Source organism: Bombus bifarius, unplaced genomic scaffold (assembly GCF_011952205.1).
Source record: "Bombus bifarius isolate JDL3187 unplaced genomic scaffold, Bbif_JDL3187 scf7180000007975, whole genome shotgun sequence".
NCBI lineage: Eukaryota > Metazoa > Arthropoda > Insecta > Hymenoptera > Apidae > Bombus > Bombus bifarius.
This window is the reverse complement of record NW_022884361.1, coordinates 434,933-451,604: the sequence shown is the minus strand read 5'-3', so window position 1 is coordinate 451,604 and position 16,672 is coordinate 434,933. Positions and strand designations below refer to the sequence as shown.

The 16,672-nt window shown below is 37.7% G+C and overlaps 2 long non-coding RNA genes across 3 annotated transcripts; both read left to right on the top strand.

Moving 5' to 3' along the window:
• The first annotated feature begins 1,036 nt into the window (after positions 1–1,036).
• LOC117217254 lies at positions 1,037–13,846 on the top strand. The gene is made up of 4 exons (XR_004489509.1): positions 1,037–1,483; positions 1,961–2,180; positions 11,852–12,222; positions 12,338–13,846. It is a non-coding gene; the product is annotated as an uncharacterized LOC117217254 (long non-coding RNA).
• On the top strand, positions 2,280–10,668 carry LOC117217253. Of its 2 annotated transcripts, none has more exons than XR_004489508.1 (6): positions 2,280–3,291; positions 3,487–3,692; positions 4,818–5,016; positions 5,200–5,476; positions 5,542–8,358; positions 8,435–10,668. It is a non-coding gene; the product is annotated as an uncharacterized LOC117217253 (long non-coding RNA). The 2 variants fall into 2 exon arrangements; XR_004489507.1 differs by having other exon boundaries at positions 2,281–2,979.
• Positions 13,847–16,672: the final 2,826 nt, after the last annotated feature.

The window sequence follows — 16,672 nt, the reverse complement described above, 5'->3', positions numbered from 1 at the left end:
GTAGGCGCGAACCAGACATAATAAGGCATTTGTATGTTCATCGTGATTTTGATATTCGAGGTCCCGTCTTTTTAGCCATGCTTTTAAATCAAGGATCGAGAATAGCAAGAAGGTCGTTAACAAGTGTGAAGTTTTACTTTTTCAAGAATATTTAATATATTTTATTATTTATATTTATTGAAAGTATGTTGCAACAAGTTAATTTTTATTTTTTTTATTTTTTTTTTTTAGAAGGAAGCTTTAAACGAGCAACGTAAAAACATTACGCTCGAATCAGCGAGACATCGTAATTCAATTAAAAATGAAACAGAAAACAGTCGATAACAGAGTACGTTAACAGATTAAAAAGGTAGAGAGAAATGTAGTCCTTTTTTTGAAAATGCATGCGCTTAAATGAATCCATCAATTCTCTCTAGAAATACGATGAAAGCACGTGTACAGTATACAGTGTACTACGTATACGTCACGGCAGTGGAAAGAGATGGAAAAAGAAAGAAAAAGAGAGACAGAGAGCTACAAATCCAGTCGATGGAAATGTTACTGTAAATCTGCGTCAAGATCAGAGCTGACGTCATTCTCTGACGCACCATCATCTGACATACTCTGCATTGTTCAGCGAACGTTCGAAAATGTATATTTTCTATTGCCAATATTGTTATCGTTTTTCAAACGTCAATATTCGTCAGATTCTAATTATCACATCACCAATTATTCAGTTTACAACCTACAAATAAAAAAATCGATTATCGAGTCAAAGGAAATGTTAAAGGTCAACGAAAAATCTAAAGTCAGATGAAACATTTGTTTTACAATTTCTCAATTCCTTCACATTTTTTAATTACGTGTAATTCTAACGTTATGAAATACTTGACATATAAAAAAAATGTATATAAAAAAATTGATATAATTTAAAAAAAAGAAGTTCAATATGGCAGTAACTTTCGCAGTAACTTTCTTTAATATAAAATTAATTTCGGTAATATAAAATTTCAAATTATCAAAATATCAAATTATGATTCATAAAATATATAGGAAAGGTGAAAGGTGATTATAAGTTATTGTATTTAAATTATGTTTGACGTCCAAAGAAATTAATTTATTTAATAATTATTAACTACAATTAAAATTGCAACCATATATTAATTGATGCTAAAAGATAATAAAATCCAATTAAACTGAATAAGAGTGTACAGGAATTTGATTATCAATCATGTAATAGATGTTACAGGAAAATGGTAGTTTCGATACGTGCTGCCATCTTCGCAATTGGTTGATGCTTCTGGTAAGGCAGAGAACTGTACGTCATAGTGAGCAATAACTTAGATTCTACATGAGAATGAATAGAACATCTCGTGTTTGCGGACGCTGTAACAGGTGTTCTTATTTCTGGAGGGGAGCTCAGACTGCTGGTTGCACATCAGTGATTTCTATCTTCGACACCAGACATTGTCTTTTCGTTGCCAAAATTGTACCCAGGAAACTGGTAAATTTCTACTTAGTTGTTACTACTTTTATCAAGAAATAAACACGTTTTTTCAATACAATTATAGTAGAAAATAAAGAAACATTGGGTCACAACAAAGATTATCACATAACTTAGAAACAGGTGTAAAGAAATTATGATTAAAATATGTTTTAATATATTTAATCCATAAGAATAGAATCAAATCTAAATAAAATTATTCTTTGATTCAGTTCTCGTAGCATTGAGGCTTGTATTAGAGAGTATAAAATGCTTCAAACTGATCGTTGATTTGAAGTTTTGAGGAAAATCAGCTAAACCACAACTTCCACTTCGTTCTTATGAATAGATTATCTTTTAGAACCAAACGAAACTAAGGCTCGACATTTTTGTTGATCTGATAATTTGCATTAGGATGATCATTGTGTAAAAATATGTTGACATAGAATCTCTGAAGAGACAAAAATTTAGAAAGGGTGTAAAATTACTGGTTTTCAGAAATATCGAGGTAAAGTAGGCAGGTGTGCTTCCTGCAGACGTACAAGTACATACATAATAAGAAGATAATATTCAAGCATAGAGAAGGAGCTGCGAGCGTAAGAGTGTGAGTGATCACGTCCTGTACTTTCCTAAGCACCTGCGGAGCCAGAACAGATCCGGCAGGTGCAAAAAGGATACGGGAAACCCCGAAGAACTTTATGCAATCCTCGTTGAACGGGTAAGTCCGTAGATTGTCCCTTTTGCTGTAAAATTGAATTAGAATTTAACAAAATTTTGATAAAAGTGGAATATTTGGAATCTGATAATTTATTATTCTTTCAACTTAATTTTGTAAATAATCATTATTATTCTTTTACTATACCTTCTCAAATATCTATACTTGTTAATAAAAAAGAACAATTTTCTGTTTATGATAGTTGGATGATATACTTTATTAATCTTTCGAGTTAATTTAGAATATGTCAAATAACCAATATTAACTTTTTACTATACTTTTTGAAATATTTGACTTTCATGGCACATTCATATATGTTTCAGTTTTAAGAATTTAGTAATAAAACATGAATAATTTTCTTTCTGTGATAGTTGATTAGTATACTTTATAAGTAGATGTTATATTTTATAAGTATACTTTATAAGTAGGTATTATATTTCTAGGAAAAGCATTAAAAAAAGAAAGCGGTATGGCTCAAAGCGCGGAGGTTTAAATGTTTAAAGCGAGCCTTCTGGTATAGAGCGCGGCGATTTTCCTGCCGTTTCCCGGGTAACTTTTGCGTCAGCCTTTATCGCCGGAAAAAAACTCGTTAGCTTGGCGCGGCCTAGCTGGCCTGCTTCCAGAACAAACCGCCAGAGGTCCGGCGTTACGTGCGAACCGAGGCCGTGCCGATGAATTTGGTGACGTAAGAGAATAAAACCACCATAAAGGCTTGCTGGTTCATTAGCGCAAACCGCGGAGCATGGCATCCTTGTAGAGAGAGCGAGGTTATAATCCATAGTCTGATCTCGGTGTATCCACAGTACGTACCTTTAAAACGTGCGCTGCGTTGGCACAGAACTCCGACATTCCACTAGACTTACTGACTAAAGGATAGTAAAACGATAAAACATTTACGATCACGGAAAGTTTTCAGATCTATTTCATCTAATACTTTTATGTATTTTAAGCATAATTTTACATTAATTACAGAGAGACAAAAGAACACGAGAGTGAAAAAAGATTAGATACAATGTTTTATATAGGTTAATACAAGTAGAATTCATTTCAAAAATTGTTCGTTGCATTGTGTTACGCATGCGCAGTAATGCAGAGTCACTGTTATTATTACACGGTACAAAGATTCGGTTGATTATCGGAATTAAATATATTTATTATTATTATTGAATATTTCACAGTAAATGTTTCAATTAATAATCACTATGTATTAATTTATACCATCAGTAGAATATATTAATATGCGTCGTTGACGTTCCTATATTTTCTTTTATTTTTAAATATTTAATACATGCTACTGTAACTGTTACAGGAGTAAATTACTTTTCGAAAAGCGTTTGGTTTTTGAATTATCGACATGTAGTCCTCCGGTTGTTCAGTGCTGCAGCGAAACGCAGCAATAAGGAGAGATAATATACATACTTGACTTCCACTCGAAGAGGTCGGGTAGATAAGAGAAGAGTGAACCTGCGAAATTGACTTTCGTAATTACCGACCGAGAATGCGCCAGTATCCAAGGTAGTATTCGGCCGATCTACAGCCGTAGATCATTCGCATATGATAAAGTTTGCAATTTGTACGCAAAAGAGAAATGACTTAGGCTTATTCATTCGGCCATTCGCCAATTACCGTGTCGATCTTCTCTTTGAAACTCCATTTAATCTGCATCGCAGTAATTGCTACATAACACCTTATTTTTACATCTTGTGCATGACCTCTTCTATTTTAAAATACGTCGATCGATATGTTAATACTGCAGTTCATCTTCTTTCAATTTTGGTAATGCTAACATTATTTTATGAATTGCGTTATGGCACGATACAGAGATATTCTTTATGATTTCCTACTTATTTTCCTCTTCATGGCTCTTTGCAAATTGAATTCAGTTTTTTAAAATTGTATCAAGTATCAGAAAGAAACCACCTCACAAGAAAGGTTCTATATATCAATTATGTGTATTGTATATATTGTTTTTACGGTAAACTTTCAATTACTTCAGGCAATATAGTTGAATACTTTCCAGAAATTAGAAAAACATCTATATTAAGGAATTTGTGAACAAAGTACAATTTGGTATGACACACAGCATGTGTGTATCTTGTATATGAATCGATAGTGGTTCGCATCCAGCGTTGCGTAAAATGACGTCAATTGGCGTGTAAGGATTATGTGAAAAAACTGACCGTAATCGTTATTGACTACTTAAAACGCATACAATTAAGGCTTTCTTTCGAAAGCAGGTTATTTAATCATTGATAACTTGAGACTGCCTTCCTTATTGGTAAACTATGGAATTTTTATCTTAAGAGTTTTCTTCCCTTTTTATCCATTTGAATTTTAATCCAAAAAGTTGTAATTCTAAAAAACATAAAATTTGCATATTTTACTATTTAACGCGTTTATTTAAAATTATTATATTTCTAATTCAAATACATTATGTTGTATCTATTTATTTTCTACGAGGAATAAAATTGATTTATAGTATTTAATTTTCAATTCGGTGGCTAAAGGTGTTACTAACTAAGAAGTGACCCAGTTAACAGGTCAATATCGTAACTGTTTCGGACGATAACGTCATTCAGACTTTCCGTTATTTCTTAGTGAGATACTATATTGGATCAGAAAATAACATGCTACTTTCAGAAGTCATCTCGAAAATCCAATTAGTGGAGAACTGCTTAACGGAGCACCAGTCACTTAAATCGTACTTTACCAATTTCCTTTCTTATTAGAGGATCAAATGGCAAATGAATGAAATAAGCGTAGTGTGTGCAGTATAAACACAAAATTCAGCAATTATATACATCTTGCCTTGTGCATGTTGCAATTTGCAAAGAATGAGGTATGTGTGTTGATGAAAGGAAAGTTCTTTTATCAAACAATTTAATGAATCGATTTTATTCTAACTTTGTTATATTTCTTGAAGACCTCATTTACTATAGAATATTTTACATTTACTTTATGAATATGATAATTAATATAAAGCTTAAATACTTTTATAAAATTTATCACGTTCACTTTTTAGGTACTGCTTCTGCCTGCAATTATATTTCTGGTAAAGAAACTGCGAGTTTAAAAGATCTTAAATACCTCTATATTGTACTACAAGAATTAAGCCAAATTAACTTCTAAAAAAGTCTTGAACATCAAGTCTCAATTTCCAATCTCAACTGAATAGAAATTACCACGAAAAAGTATTCTATAAGCTGTGGCAAGCAGTACAATTTTCGGCCTCGAAAGAAAGTGCGCCACTGTTATGCAATTAAGATTTTAATAGAACCTTCATGTCCGTGAATCTCCGTGTGCGTTTCCTTTGTTGCGCTTAACTCTGTTTGCTCAACCCCCTTTTCACGGTGAACTCTTTCAGTGGCCGCACCGAACACCGCATCCCTCAAGGGGTTAATTTCATTTCGACTGTCTGGGCAACATACGAGCCGAAGGTGTGCATCACGAAAGAACCTGCCACTGCACCAGCATGTATTGTCGTCGTCAACGTCGAAAGAGTTCAGTGTCAAACGTCAGCGATTTGTTTTCATGATGCACGAACGCTATGGTTGCACAACAACGATTTATCGCTGACGAATGTTATTGGCGACTCGTGATCAGCGTGTACGCAATATCTTCACGGACGAGCCATCGTAATGCCGAGCGAGCCGATTTTAAAAATCAATTCATCTCCACGCGCCTGCGGGTAACGGTCGATGTCCAGCTTTTAATACGTCGTTAAGATTGAGTGCTCGGATTGCAATTGAACTGTCGCGTTTTGAACGCCGACAAACTAGAAAAGTATCGAGAAAAATCTATACATAGAATGTTTAGTAGTTCTTTGCGCTAATTATTTGAATCCTCCTTAATAATTAATGGCGTGTTGCTTGAAATAAGTAGAAAGTTAGTGAATATTAAAGTAGTCCTTGGAATGTGCATTTTTTGGCCATTAAGCAATGTTTAATGACCAAAATTTTGTTTGATTGTGGGGAAACGAGCGTAGTGATTGCTTAAAAATTTAATAGTTTAATAATAACAAACTAACATTTAAACAATACACCTCAAAGTTGAGGTCCTCTGAAGAGTTAAATTAATACCGTATACAATATTCACGCACAAAAAAATAGTTTACTTTTGAAGTGACAATCTAAATACCGGGAGATATAATAATTTAAAATACAAAGCTTAAATTATGGACTATTAAAAATAGTCTGCAATGATAGCGAACTTGTCGATAAGACAATTATTTTTCTTGAAAGAACTCAAAAATATACGTACTCACGAATATTAATTATCGCTAAAATTGCTTAAAGTCATTCACTAGCAGCGGTAAATTATTTCTGTGGCTAAAACAGATATTATTAAAGATTTTTGGAATATACGCTGCGGAATAGTAACTGGCCAATCGAGAACGCGTTATCTTATCATCAGCCAACAGCCCAACTTCTCCATCCAAATGCGTGCTCTAGTATACAAGAGATAACATTTCGCCTCGTGGCCAATGAGATTCTATTTGAGATCCTGCTCGCTCGGTGTGGAGAAATCAGAATCCGGAATACGAGACATGCAACTCGATCTTGCGCTCATCTCGATTTCAGTCTCCCTTCCGATCAAACACCGCTTCTTAGCAATCTTGTAATCTCGCCGAACAAGTCCTCTAGACTCGTTGATCTAGACATCGTATACGCCGCGTTTGGCTCTATATTTTTACATTACGTATGATTAATTATTAATCGATAACTTGTAATTCTAGTTAAGACTCTCTTGAGACTTGGTATCACGTTACGTTCATCTATAAATCGCATTACGTTCGCAATACGTATTTGAATTTAAGAAGAACGTTGGTATTTACTATTATCACTGTTTTGGATTATAAAAACATTTTCAAGTAGATTAAACTATGGAAATCGTACTCTTTGTGATATTATGTATGCGTAACTTTTATTTTGCATATTTATGAGTAGTAGAATTAATAGAAAATATTGTAATCAATCGCAACTTTTGTTCTCACAAGCGACCAAAAATTAAAGTATAGAGAATTTATGCTTTCGATTTGAAATGACGAACAAACGTTTTCAAATGAAACGAAGGAAAGTGTTTGTATTCATCGTTGTATTACAGAAGATTTGTAAAATCTCACATCGTAACTATGTAAACGAAGAAGAAGCGATAGCTTGCTTTAAAGATTTGAAAAAATCTTTGCAAATATTGAACTTCGTTCAAAAATTTCTCTTCGTTCAAAACTATCGCGATGAAATCAAATTTTTGAAGAAAGAAAATACATACCGAGGTCTCGATGCCGCTATCGTGGCACACTGTTTGCCATGAATTATGCTGAGATTTCATAAGTGCTTCTGACCTTTACTGCGAAGAATTTTCTTGGAACGATGACGACGATGATATCGCAGGCGAGAGTTAATAATCGATGTTCTACGTTCGAAAAATGTTTAACAGAATTAAGTAACGATTACGTGGACATTCAAGCGAAGGATAAATCTCACGATTAGATAATAATAGTAATAGTTGCGGTTTAAACAGTCATGATTACAGTGCAGTACTATACTTTAAACGCTGTTTTATTTCTTGTATTATTTTCTTCCTTCGTATAATTTTTTAATTCAAATTCTACTTGTTAAATTATTTCTATTAACAACTAAAAGGTATTTAATTTTTAATTCCTGGGATTTAGAGAGAGAATGTCATTTTTTGCTATTTTTAAAAAATGTTACGAGTACTTTTAAGTTGTTTTATCTTTTTCTTTGCTTTTTTAGCGCGCTATTGAATTCTTGCCTATTCATGAAGGGATTCCCGGAGTTTCATCTCGTGAAAATGCATGGAGTCCGACAATTAACATCGCATCCATTCACGTAAGCTCGGTGGCATTACGGAAAGGAAAAAAATAAGCGTTCATTCATGAAAACTCTTATCTGCGTATACATAGCCATAGATTACCAACCCCGTTTCATTCACACGTTCGCGGAACAGGTTGAATTTATCGCTGACATCTTTCCGTTGAAAAAAGGACCATATCAATTTTACAAACCCCACTATTTTATATTTCATCTTCTTCCAATTTTTGTCCAAGATACCAAGGACTTCAATTTTATTACCACGAATTGCTGTGAATTAACAAAAATCAACGCATTCGCTTCAATCTCTCTAAAATAACAAGAAGAAAACCATAGGAACTAAACTGAAGGTATAACAACATATTCATTTTTTAACAAATTCCTGTTAATCTATAATCAGTCCTCTAATCCAGACTTCCTCCATAGAAAACTACCATGTTACAACACCTTTAATTGACTAAAAAATGACGGCAGTAAGGAAACCATAAAAACCAAACAGAAGGTATAACATCGTCATTTCTTCAACATCATAACAAATCCATTCGAATTCATTTCACCAGTTAATCCACAAACATTTCTTTCATCCACAAATCTCATGAAAGAAACGGTCATCGAAAGAAACTAAGCAGGAGCATCGTCGAATCGACTCACGTGCACTGGAATACAAGCGAGCTTCGAGTCACAGTGCAGGATATATGACGCAAATCGAATGCACGCGGTTCTGTTTACGTACGAGATAAGAGTTTGTCCTGGGTCAAGGCTGCACGCAGTTTGATAATCCAATTCAGATAACGGGAACGTGCATAGAGTTTGCTGGACCTTGAGTACATACATACATATATATATACATATAACGACGGTCTACGCGAGAAAGAGAAACGTCCGAAGAGAATACACACGAGGCAGCGCAAGGCAAGGCGAGTCTCGATGACTCATTTCGCGAGCAATTTGTCAAATCATCTGCCCCTTCTCTCCCCCGAGAGACCCGCCCTCGTTCCCTCTCCTTCAAACGGAAAGACTCACGTTTATCGTGAATAGTACGCCTAACGTGCGCACGTGACATTTCGAGTATCTCGAATTAAACTGTAAACATCGTAGTACAACCGACGGTTGAAGACCAGCCACGCGGACAGTGTCAATGATCCTACTATTTATTGGATCGTTGCTTACGCACGGCGTCACATGTCTGTGGATATGTACGTGTACACGTCCGGCTGTACGTGTGCGGGCATCTCTCCTTCCTCGTCTCGCTTTTGTCAGTCGTGACCTCGAAGGTTATTTCGTCTGTCTACCTCTTTATCTTCTGAATCTCCTCGCGAGACCCGATTTTCGAAATCTTTCATTCAGATGTTGTGCGGTGAATGACACGGCATGAACAGGAATTTGGCTTTGATTCTCGATTGATATGATACTTATGTATGATAGGAGCCTGAAAATTTGTACCAGCTGTCTGTGGACTATGATGTATGGTTGTTATATCGTATCGTTATTACAGGTTGGTACAGATTCAAACAGATTGGTTTTGGAATGTACGTGTACTCAAGTGTTTTCACACTTAAATACTCTTCTCTTCCCCTTCAATGGAATACCATGAAGTATACGTTTCTCAAATCTCTTCAGCCTCTATCTTTCAAAAATTCGAAGAACACTTAGGCACAATGAAACGTGAACAGAGTCATCTCTTCTCCTCGTGAATCCTCCAGATATCCTCTCTGAGACTGAAAGTCTCGATGACCATGATATAAATTGCGCGAACAGCCTCTGGTGACTTTGCAACTGCCGTTAGATTCCATGCAGCGACTATACGAGTTTCGTTCCCTGTGACTACTCTCCACGTCTCCATCTCGACCGATTCTCCGTCACGATTCATAGGGGTATAGGTAAACGACATCCGCGTCCGAGTGGGCACGTGCGTGTGCCTCTGCGTTCGCGTGTCCCGTAGTTTGTGTCGTTGACTGAGGGTGGTGGTGGTCGTGTGATGGTAGTGGCGAAAAGGGGGAAAAGGGTGACGGAGGAGGGAGAGCAAGCACGTGTGAGGACGTAGTACGATTTACTCGCAGATCGGTGGAACGTCTTCCTCGTTCCCTCCCTCGCCCTCTTTCTCGTCGATGAGCTGTCTTTCTTTCTCTTCCACCCCTTCCCCCTATCGCGTACTTCTCTTCCTCATTCTCCTCCTCTTCGTCGTTCCTCCTCCTCCACCTCTTCCTCCTCCTCCGCCTTCTCCTCCTTCACCACCTCTTCCTCCTACCACTGACATTATACTACTACTACGGGGTACTCCACTTTCATTCAGTCGCTTCTAAAAATAAAGTCCCTGATTCACAATGCATGAATGACAATCACACTGAAAGGAATACCGCACAGACTTGTAGCCTTTCTCACTCTCTTTCCCCCCTATCTCACTCCCTCTAACCGTCCCATGTCTTCTTTGTCTCTCTTGTCGATCTCCTGCTCTTGCGATTTTCCCTCTCCCTCCGTCTTTCTGTTGTATATGTCCTGTCTCGTTCTACCATTCCCGAAGCACTCCCTCTCGCTCTCTTTTCGCTCCTATCACTCTCGCCTCTCCTGTCTCGCTTCTTTTTCCAACCTGTTCTCTCGTTCCCTGGCGCCCACCCCCCTTTCTCCCTTCACACTCTCTCTCTCTCTCTCTCTCTCTCTCTCTCTCTCTCTCTCTCTCTCTCTTTCTCTCTGTGTCTATGTATGTATATATATGCCTGCCTCTGTATGTATATGTGTCGTACTCTCTTGTAAGAGAGTGAAATCTCGGTTCGCCTGTTGCATCGAACTATTGGTTGGTTCCGTGTAAATAGATCCCGTGGAAATTCGAAGTAGCATTGCCGCGTTGCGCCGGCCTGATCGATCGGAGGGATCGATCTCGCACCGGAGAACTTGTTGCACATCGTGCCAGATTTTACAAATGTCACGGTCCGGTGTTTGAATTGGCATCAGAGAGTATGTACGTCCGTTTGAATAAACGTTATCGTTTGCTTGTACTATCCGATGGTGATCGAGCAAGTCGAGGAATAGGAAGCAGTTGGAGAATAGTTACTGAAACGTTTCTCTGCTCATAGGTGTTCGGGCGAAGCGGTGGCTGCTTCTTTCGAGGATAAATGAGAAGTTTGATATTGCAGAGGATGAAAAATTGTTAGTAGAGTCCGCAAGACTGATACGATAACGAAGCGAGCTATCTAAAGCAAGATCGTATCGCTGGCTGATAAACGAATTCTGCGAGGAAAACAAGTGTAGATTCAACAAGATATCGTTGGTACTGCGTTATGACAGTTTCAGGCGATGTGCGTGTTCGTTTTAAAGTACATGTATAATTAAAGTATAGCGATGAAGGCATATAACAGGATCCCATGCAATTTATTATCCATATAATTACAGGATTCTTAATGTACTAAGTCAAGAAAACGAGGTAATTCATCATGCAACTTTGTAACATTTTCAACTTAATAACTTATTTATTAAAAGGTTCTTTCTTATTGCCAGACTGGTCCATGATAAGTCACAATGGTAGCTTTTTAATTTCGTCTTGGACCGATTTGACACATATACTCATTTAGTTATATTCACATTTACTAAGATTAATTCGTCCTTAGTAATTTTAAATTTCGCGCCAGACGTTTCTGACTCTGGAACATCTCATTCAACTGATTAATCTATTGTACTATGATAATTTTTTTCTCCCTATTTTCCCTCTAATACAAATTACATTTTAAAACATATGTACGTATATTGTAATAATAATAATGTTTCATAGTCTCATTGTAACGAATGGTCTGCCACAGACCATTTATTTTACGAGGTTCTTTTTCACATAGAATGATTTCCGAATTACAGAAGGGTTCGTTTTATGAAGATGAACAACGAAGATAGCAACCGGAAATACTAGCTATAATTTGGGAATGCACAATTGTCCCGTAACGCTCTGAAGGTTCACGGAAATAGGGGCGAGTAACCCTGAATATCTCGTGAAGTTCTCGGCTCGAAGCACCCAAGGAGAACTGGTTTCAACTCATCATAGTCACCTAGCTGTTCACGATACGGCATTCCAAAATAAAAAACAGAATAATCAAATGTCCCTGAAAACAGCAAAACACTGCCGAATTCAATAATATTGCTTGAAGCTGTTTCAAAGCCTAGAGGTATTTCGAAAATTCTTCAGTGAAGAATTGACCGCGAGGAGAGTTATATTGACTCGTACATATAAAGTAAGAGAAAGAAAACGTTTTAAATATTATAAATATCGTCACGCGAACCATTATATTAGCTAAGAAATGAATGGTGTCTTAAAATAATATTTAAAAACGATGAATATTGTTACAGAGACCTACTTTCATCACCCTTCTTGAAGTTACTCACGCGAAACATTCTTGTTAGTAGATAATCTTATAATAAATGCAGCCTACGGAAACTTCAAGACACTTCAAATTCTTCTTGCGAAAGAAATTGCAGCAACGTCCAACGGTGCTATAAAAATATGGCAAACGTTTGCGAACGTTTATCCACTTACGATATTCCAAACGACTACATGAGAAGTTAAATATTTCTTGAAAATCAAAATGCTTCGTGGCATCAGAAGTTGAAGAAAAAGTGACTCCAGAACTTGAAGAAAAAAGAAAAATAATTCAAAGTCGGATAATTCCAAGATTAAAATATCCCTCTAGTTGAACCATGGCTACGACAATCCTGGACTCTAATCTGACTGCAAGATTTCAACGAAGGGACAACTTTGTGTCCAAGAGTTTCCCTTGACGAGACTCCCTCGTTATTATCCGCCGCTGCGAGCCTCTACTCTAACTAAAGAGAGACTTTAGAGTGCAAGGCAGAGCTATAGGTAGAGAGAGCAGCAGTACCAGCAGCTCGAACCGCTCACAGCTAAATATATCTCTCTCTCTAGAGTTACTCAAGGTCACAGCGCTTGGATTGGCCCACGATAAAGCGCAGCTCCGTACCCGTCCCTCGGCTGCCCGGCCTTATGCTTCGTTCGCACACATTCTGCCGTGCCGTGGCCCACATGTCACTTCGCGACAATGTCGTATACCAGCCGCATCGGGTACACGTGTTCGATCGAACGCAGCAATAGTCACTCCGCATGCGAGTCGTATTTTCAGCCGCGATACGTTCCTATATAGTCACGTCTACACCTTTCGATCTTTTTCCCCATTGTTCTGTTTCATTAGTCACAATCGCAATTTCGCATTAATCGCGATCAAAATTCTGTGTTCTCGTTTCACTCACGCTCTGTCGTTTCTTGGAACGTTTTTCTCTTTAAATCTCACGGAACACTTTCGATCCCTTTCAATCATCGATTTTTTAAATCTTTGCTACTTTTGCATTTTGGTTTTAAAGTAGAGTATTTTATGGAAGTTGATTCTTTTTATGAATAAAGTTGCCTATTTTCTTTAAGTTACATATTATAATTAGGTATTTCTGAGAAATATAAATTACAGTAAAAATAATCTGTGTAATAAAAAGAAAGATATTTCGGAGGTAGTATCATTTTAGCCCGTTCAGGGAATATACGATATATTGCATACGTGATGTTATTATTATTCTATGAAGCACGTATACTGACTTCCGGGTAAACCATAGACACGGAAAGAGAGTGTGACCTGTTGCTGACGACAAATAATTGGCGAGTTACAGGTCGCTCTTTAGAAACACCAACAGAAAGGCGTAGAATCTATGGGGCGTATGTTCCGTAATAATGTATACGCAATGTGGGATCTTACAAACAATGGCGTAGGCTTCAATGCAGCTTAAGTCCATTATAAAATTATTTACATTCTATTAACATCATTCGTTTGCGAGATTTCTATTAATCCTGCTACGTTCTTTAAGTTTTATAAAAAAAATCATTGATTAATATCCGTGATTTTTTATTTTAACGTTATATTACAGTTTTTCTTAAAACATCAAATATTTTTTCATTCATTTAAACGATAACAAAATTGCTACGTAAAGATTTAAAAAACGTAACAAGTTAACAAATAATACAAAAAGATTTCAATGACACAAATGACAAATACTCGAGTATGAAAACACAAAGAGAAAACGTATCGTGGGATAGACAATTCGTAATGCTTTCAAAAACTATTCATTCGATTTGGACAGGGATGTTCCGAGGTTCGACGGTGCTGATAACAGAACCAAGCTACACTCGTTCTATAGCTGAATTTGAGGTTAGGTGATTGTCCGGGTGTGCGGTAAGCATCGATAACGACGATAACGGCGCGCTGCAACCTCGCGGCTGTAGCAACACGATCTGGCAACCCTGGAGCGGCCAGCAGTGCCGGGGTTGAATTTCAAGCGCCCGAGGGACAGAGGGGGTCGGGTCTCTCTCTTTTGTATAGGGGGCACGAGGGCTTCACCGATGCTCGGCACATAACGGTGAGTCGACGGCCATGATGCGGGGCTTATGGCCGGCTGCCTGGTTCTGTTGTCTGTTAAAACGCGCTTCAAAAGAAAACCAACCTTTCTCTTCGGCTTCCTCCTCGGCCCGCCCCCTCTTTCCCCGAAAAATTTCATACAACTCGCTCTAGGCCTACGGGGTTGAGTCCCAATAATCGCTCGTTTCTCACCACCCGAATATTCCCCCGCGTATTAATTACCAGATTCCGTTTTCCCCATGGCCATTTAAAATACGTAAACGGCAAATTCGCGCACATGCGAGCAAAGATTGAAATCGCTAAACGATAGAGTTTTAATTTAGGGAGACATTTTCCGGTTTTTAAATTTTAAATACCTTTTGAGTAGTGGAAGCATAAAGGAATGAGTGTCTTAATATTTTCAGTTCGATCTTTTAAATTAAATGATCTTTTTCATTAAAGGAAATTGTTCTTAGATTTGAATTTGATAATTTTTGTATGAAATATTAGGTTTTAGTTTTTAATTCTTACTGTTGGATAATTTATGGCAAACATTTTTCTAAATATATACTTGGTAAGCTAAGAGTTCAGTAATTTGCGAAAATGAGTTACCTACTATTGAAGACGGGTTAAGCTTTCGTACAACCCCCGACAGTAAATACCGAGTAGCCGTACTATTGTTCATGCGCGCATACCTAAACTTTAAAATCTTTACCTACCGTAAGCCTTGCAGGTTTTAAAAGTGCTGACCTTGTCGTTTTTACGATGTATCCCGAAAATAGTACAAAGCAACTCAGAAAATTCGAGGACCTATTTCCATTAAAATTTCCAATGTATTATACGAAACTAAAGAATTATGTGTACGGTACTGTCTGAAACTTAGTTTACAGAAAACGGACCTATATAATTTTAAATATACTCTTGCTAATACCGTTTCTTAAAACTTCAAAATGAGAAAAATATGGCCGAACAAAATTTAATTGTTCAAATTTTATAGTTTTTAAACGCTTTGAGTTTAGGATAGCAACTTGTGATTGTAAAGTTTCGAAAGATTCTCGGTAAGTTTCTTCGTTCTTGCTGTGCAGAAGCACCGACAATGGAAAGTTACCGAAGCGCAAGCGCTCGCTCGGCACTTTCCACCAGTACACTCAACCGACCGTAGCAGCCATACAATGCATTGGTGGTAGTGCTGCTGACATTGGTAGTGAGCCGTTTGCTATGGTACTCATGGGCATGGGCTGGCGGTGAAGCGAGATCTCACAACGAACACATCGGTATCGTCGACCAACACCAGCTTGCCGAATGATTATACGGCAGCACACTATCGCACGGCGTAGCATGTGGTATATGACGGTATAAGGGATATGCTAGATACAATGAACGTTCGTTCACTTACGTATATACGTATATTCAACATAGCAGGGACAAACCCTTACGCGAGATACACATATATAGGAAAAGTTTTGAAGAAACGGCCATAAGTTTCTCTGTTGCTTGCAATTTTGCACGACGGTCACGGACACTAGCAACAAAGAAGTAGTGGAATGCAAAATTAACGGATTGCGAGAACAAAGGAGAGAGTAACTAAAATTGGACAAACCCGATTTTTTAAATTATTTTAATTACTAAAATATTTGACGAATTTTACAGGCGAAGCAAAATACAAGAAATGCTAGAAAATATTTTAGAATGAAATTTACAAAAAAGAAGCTGCAATTTTATAGCACGTTCTCTTAATTGAGTTTCAACTCGTCGATTCGCAGAACGAACGTCATTAAGCTCGTAAGCACGGAAGTACAGCGCGCGTGTCGTCGCGTTTACAAAATTGTGAAATCGCTCGTTTCCCAACGGCTGCGGCATCCGTCTCGTGATCTTCCTCCGCAAGCATAAAAAAACACGTTTACCCCCTCTACGTTTTGCAAGCGACCAATCGTCGAGCATTTGGGACTGTTCAAAGCACACGGAGACTTTTTGAAAATGTTCGTATCCCACAAGGGTTGCAAGAGTCTCCTTTCCTGCATATGCCCTTTTGTGCGTGTTCGAGCCACTTCTGGCGTACACGTATATCCGTAGACCGTGACGCGTTGCACACAAGCACCGTCCTGTGTATGCGAGACCCCGTCTACCTACACGATTTAATCTCGCTTGGTATAGAGCGTGACGGTGTGTACGCACGTAAAGGGACACACACAACGTTATCGAGCGTCGTGTTGGAGCACACGGTGTGTGCCAGCCGTGCTACGGCACCACTGGCGCGCCTCTACCCCGGCTTTAGCATCGATTTCCAGTC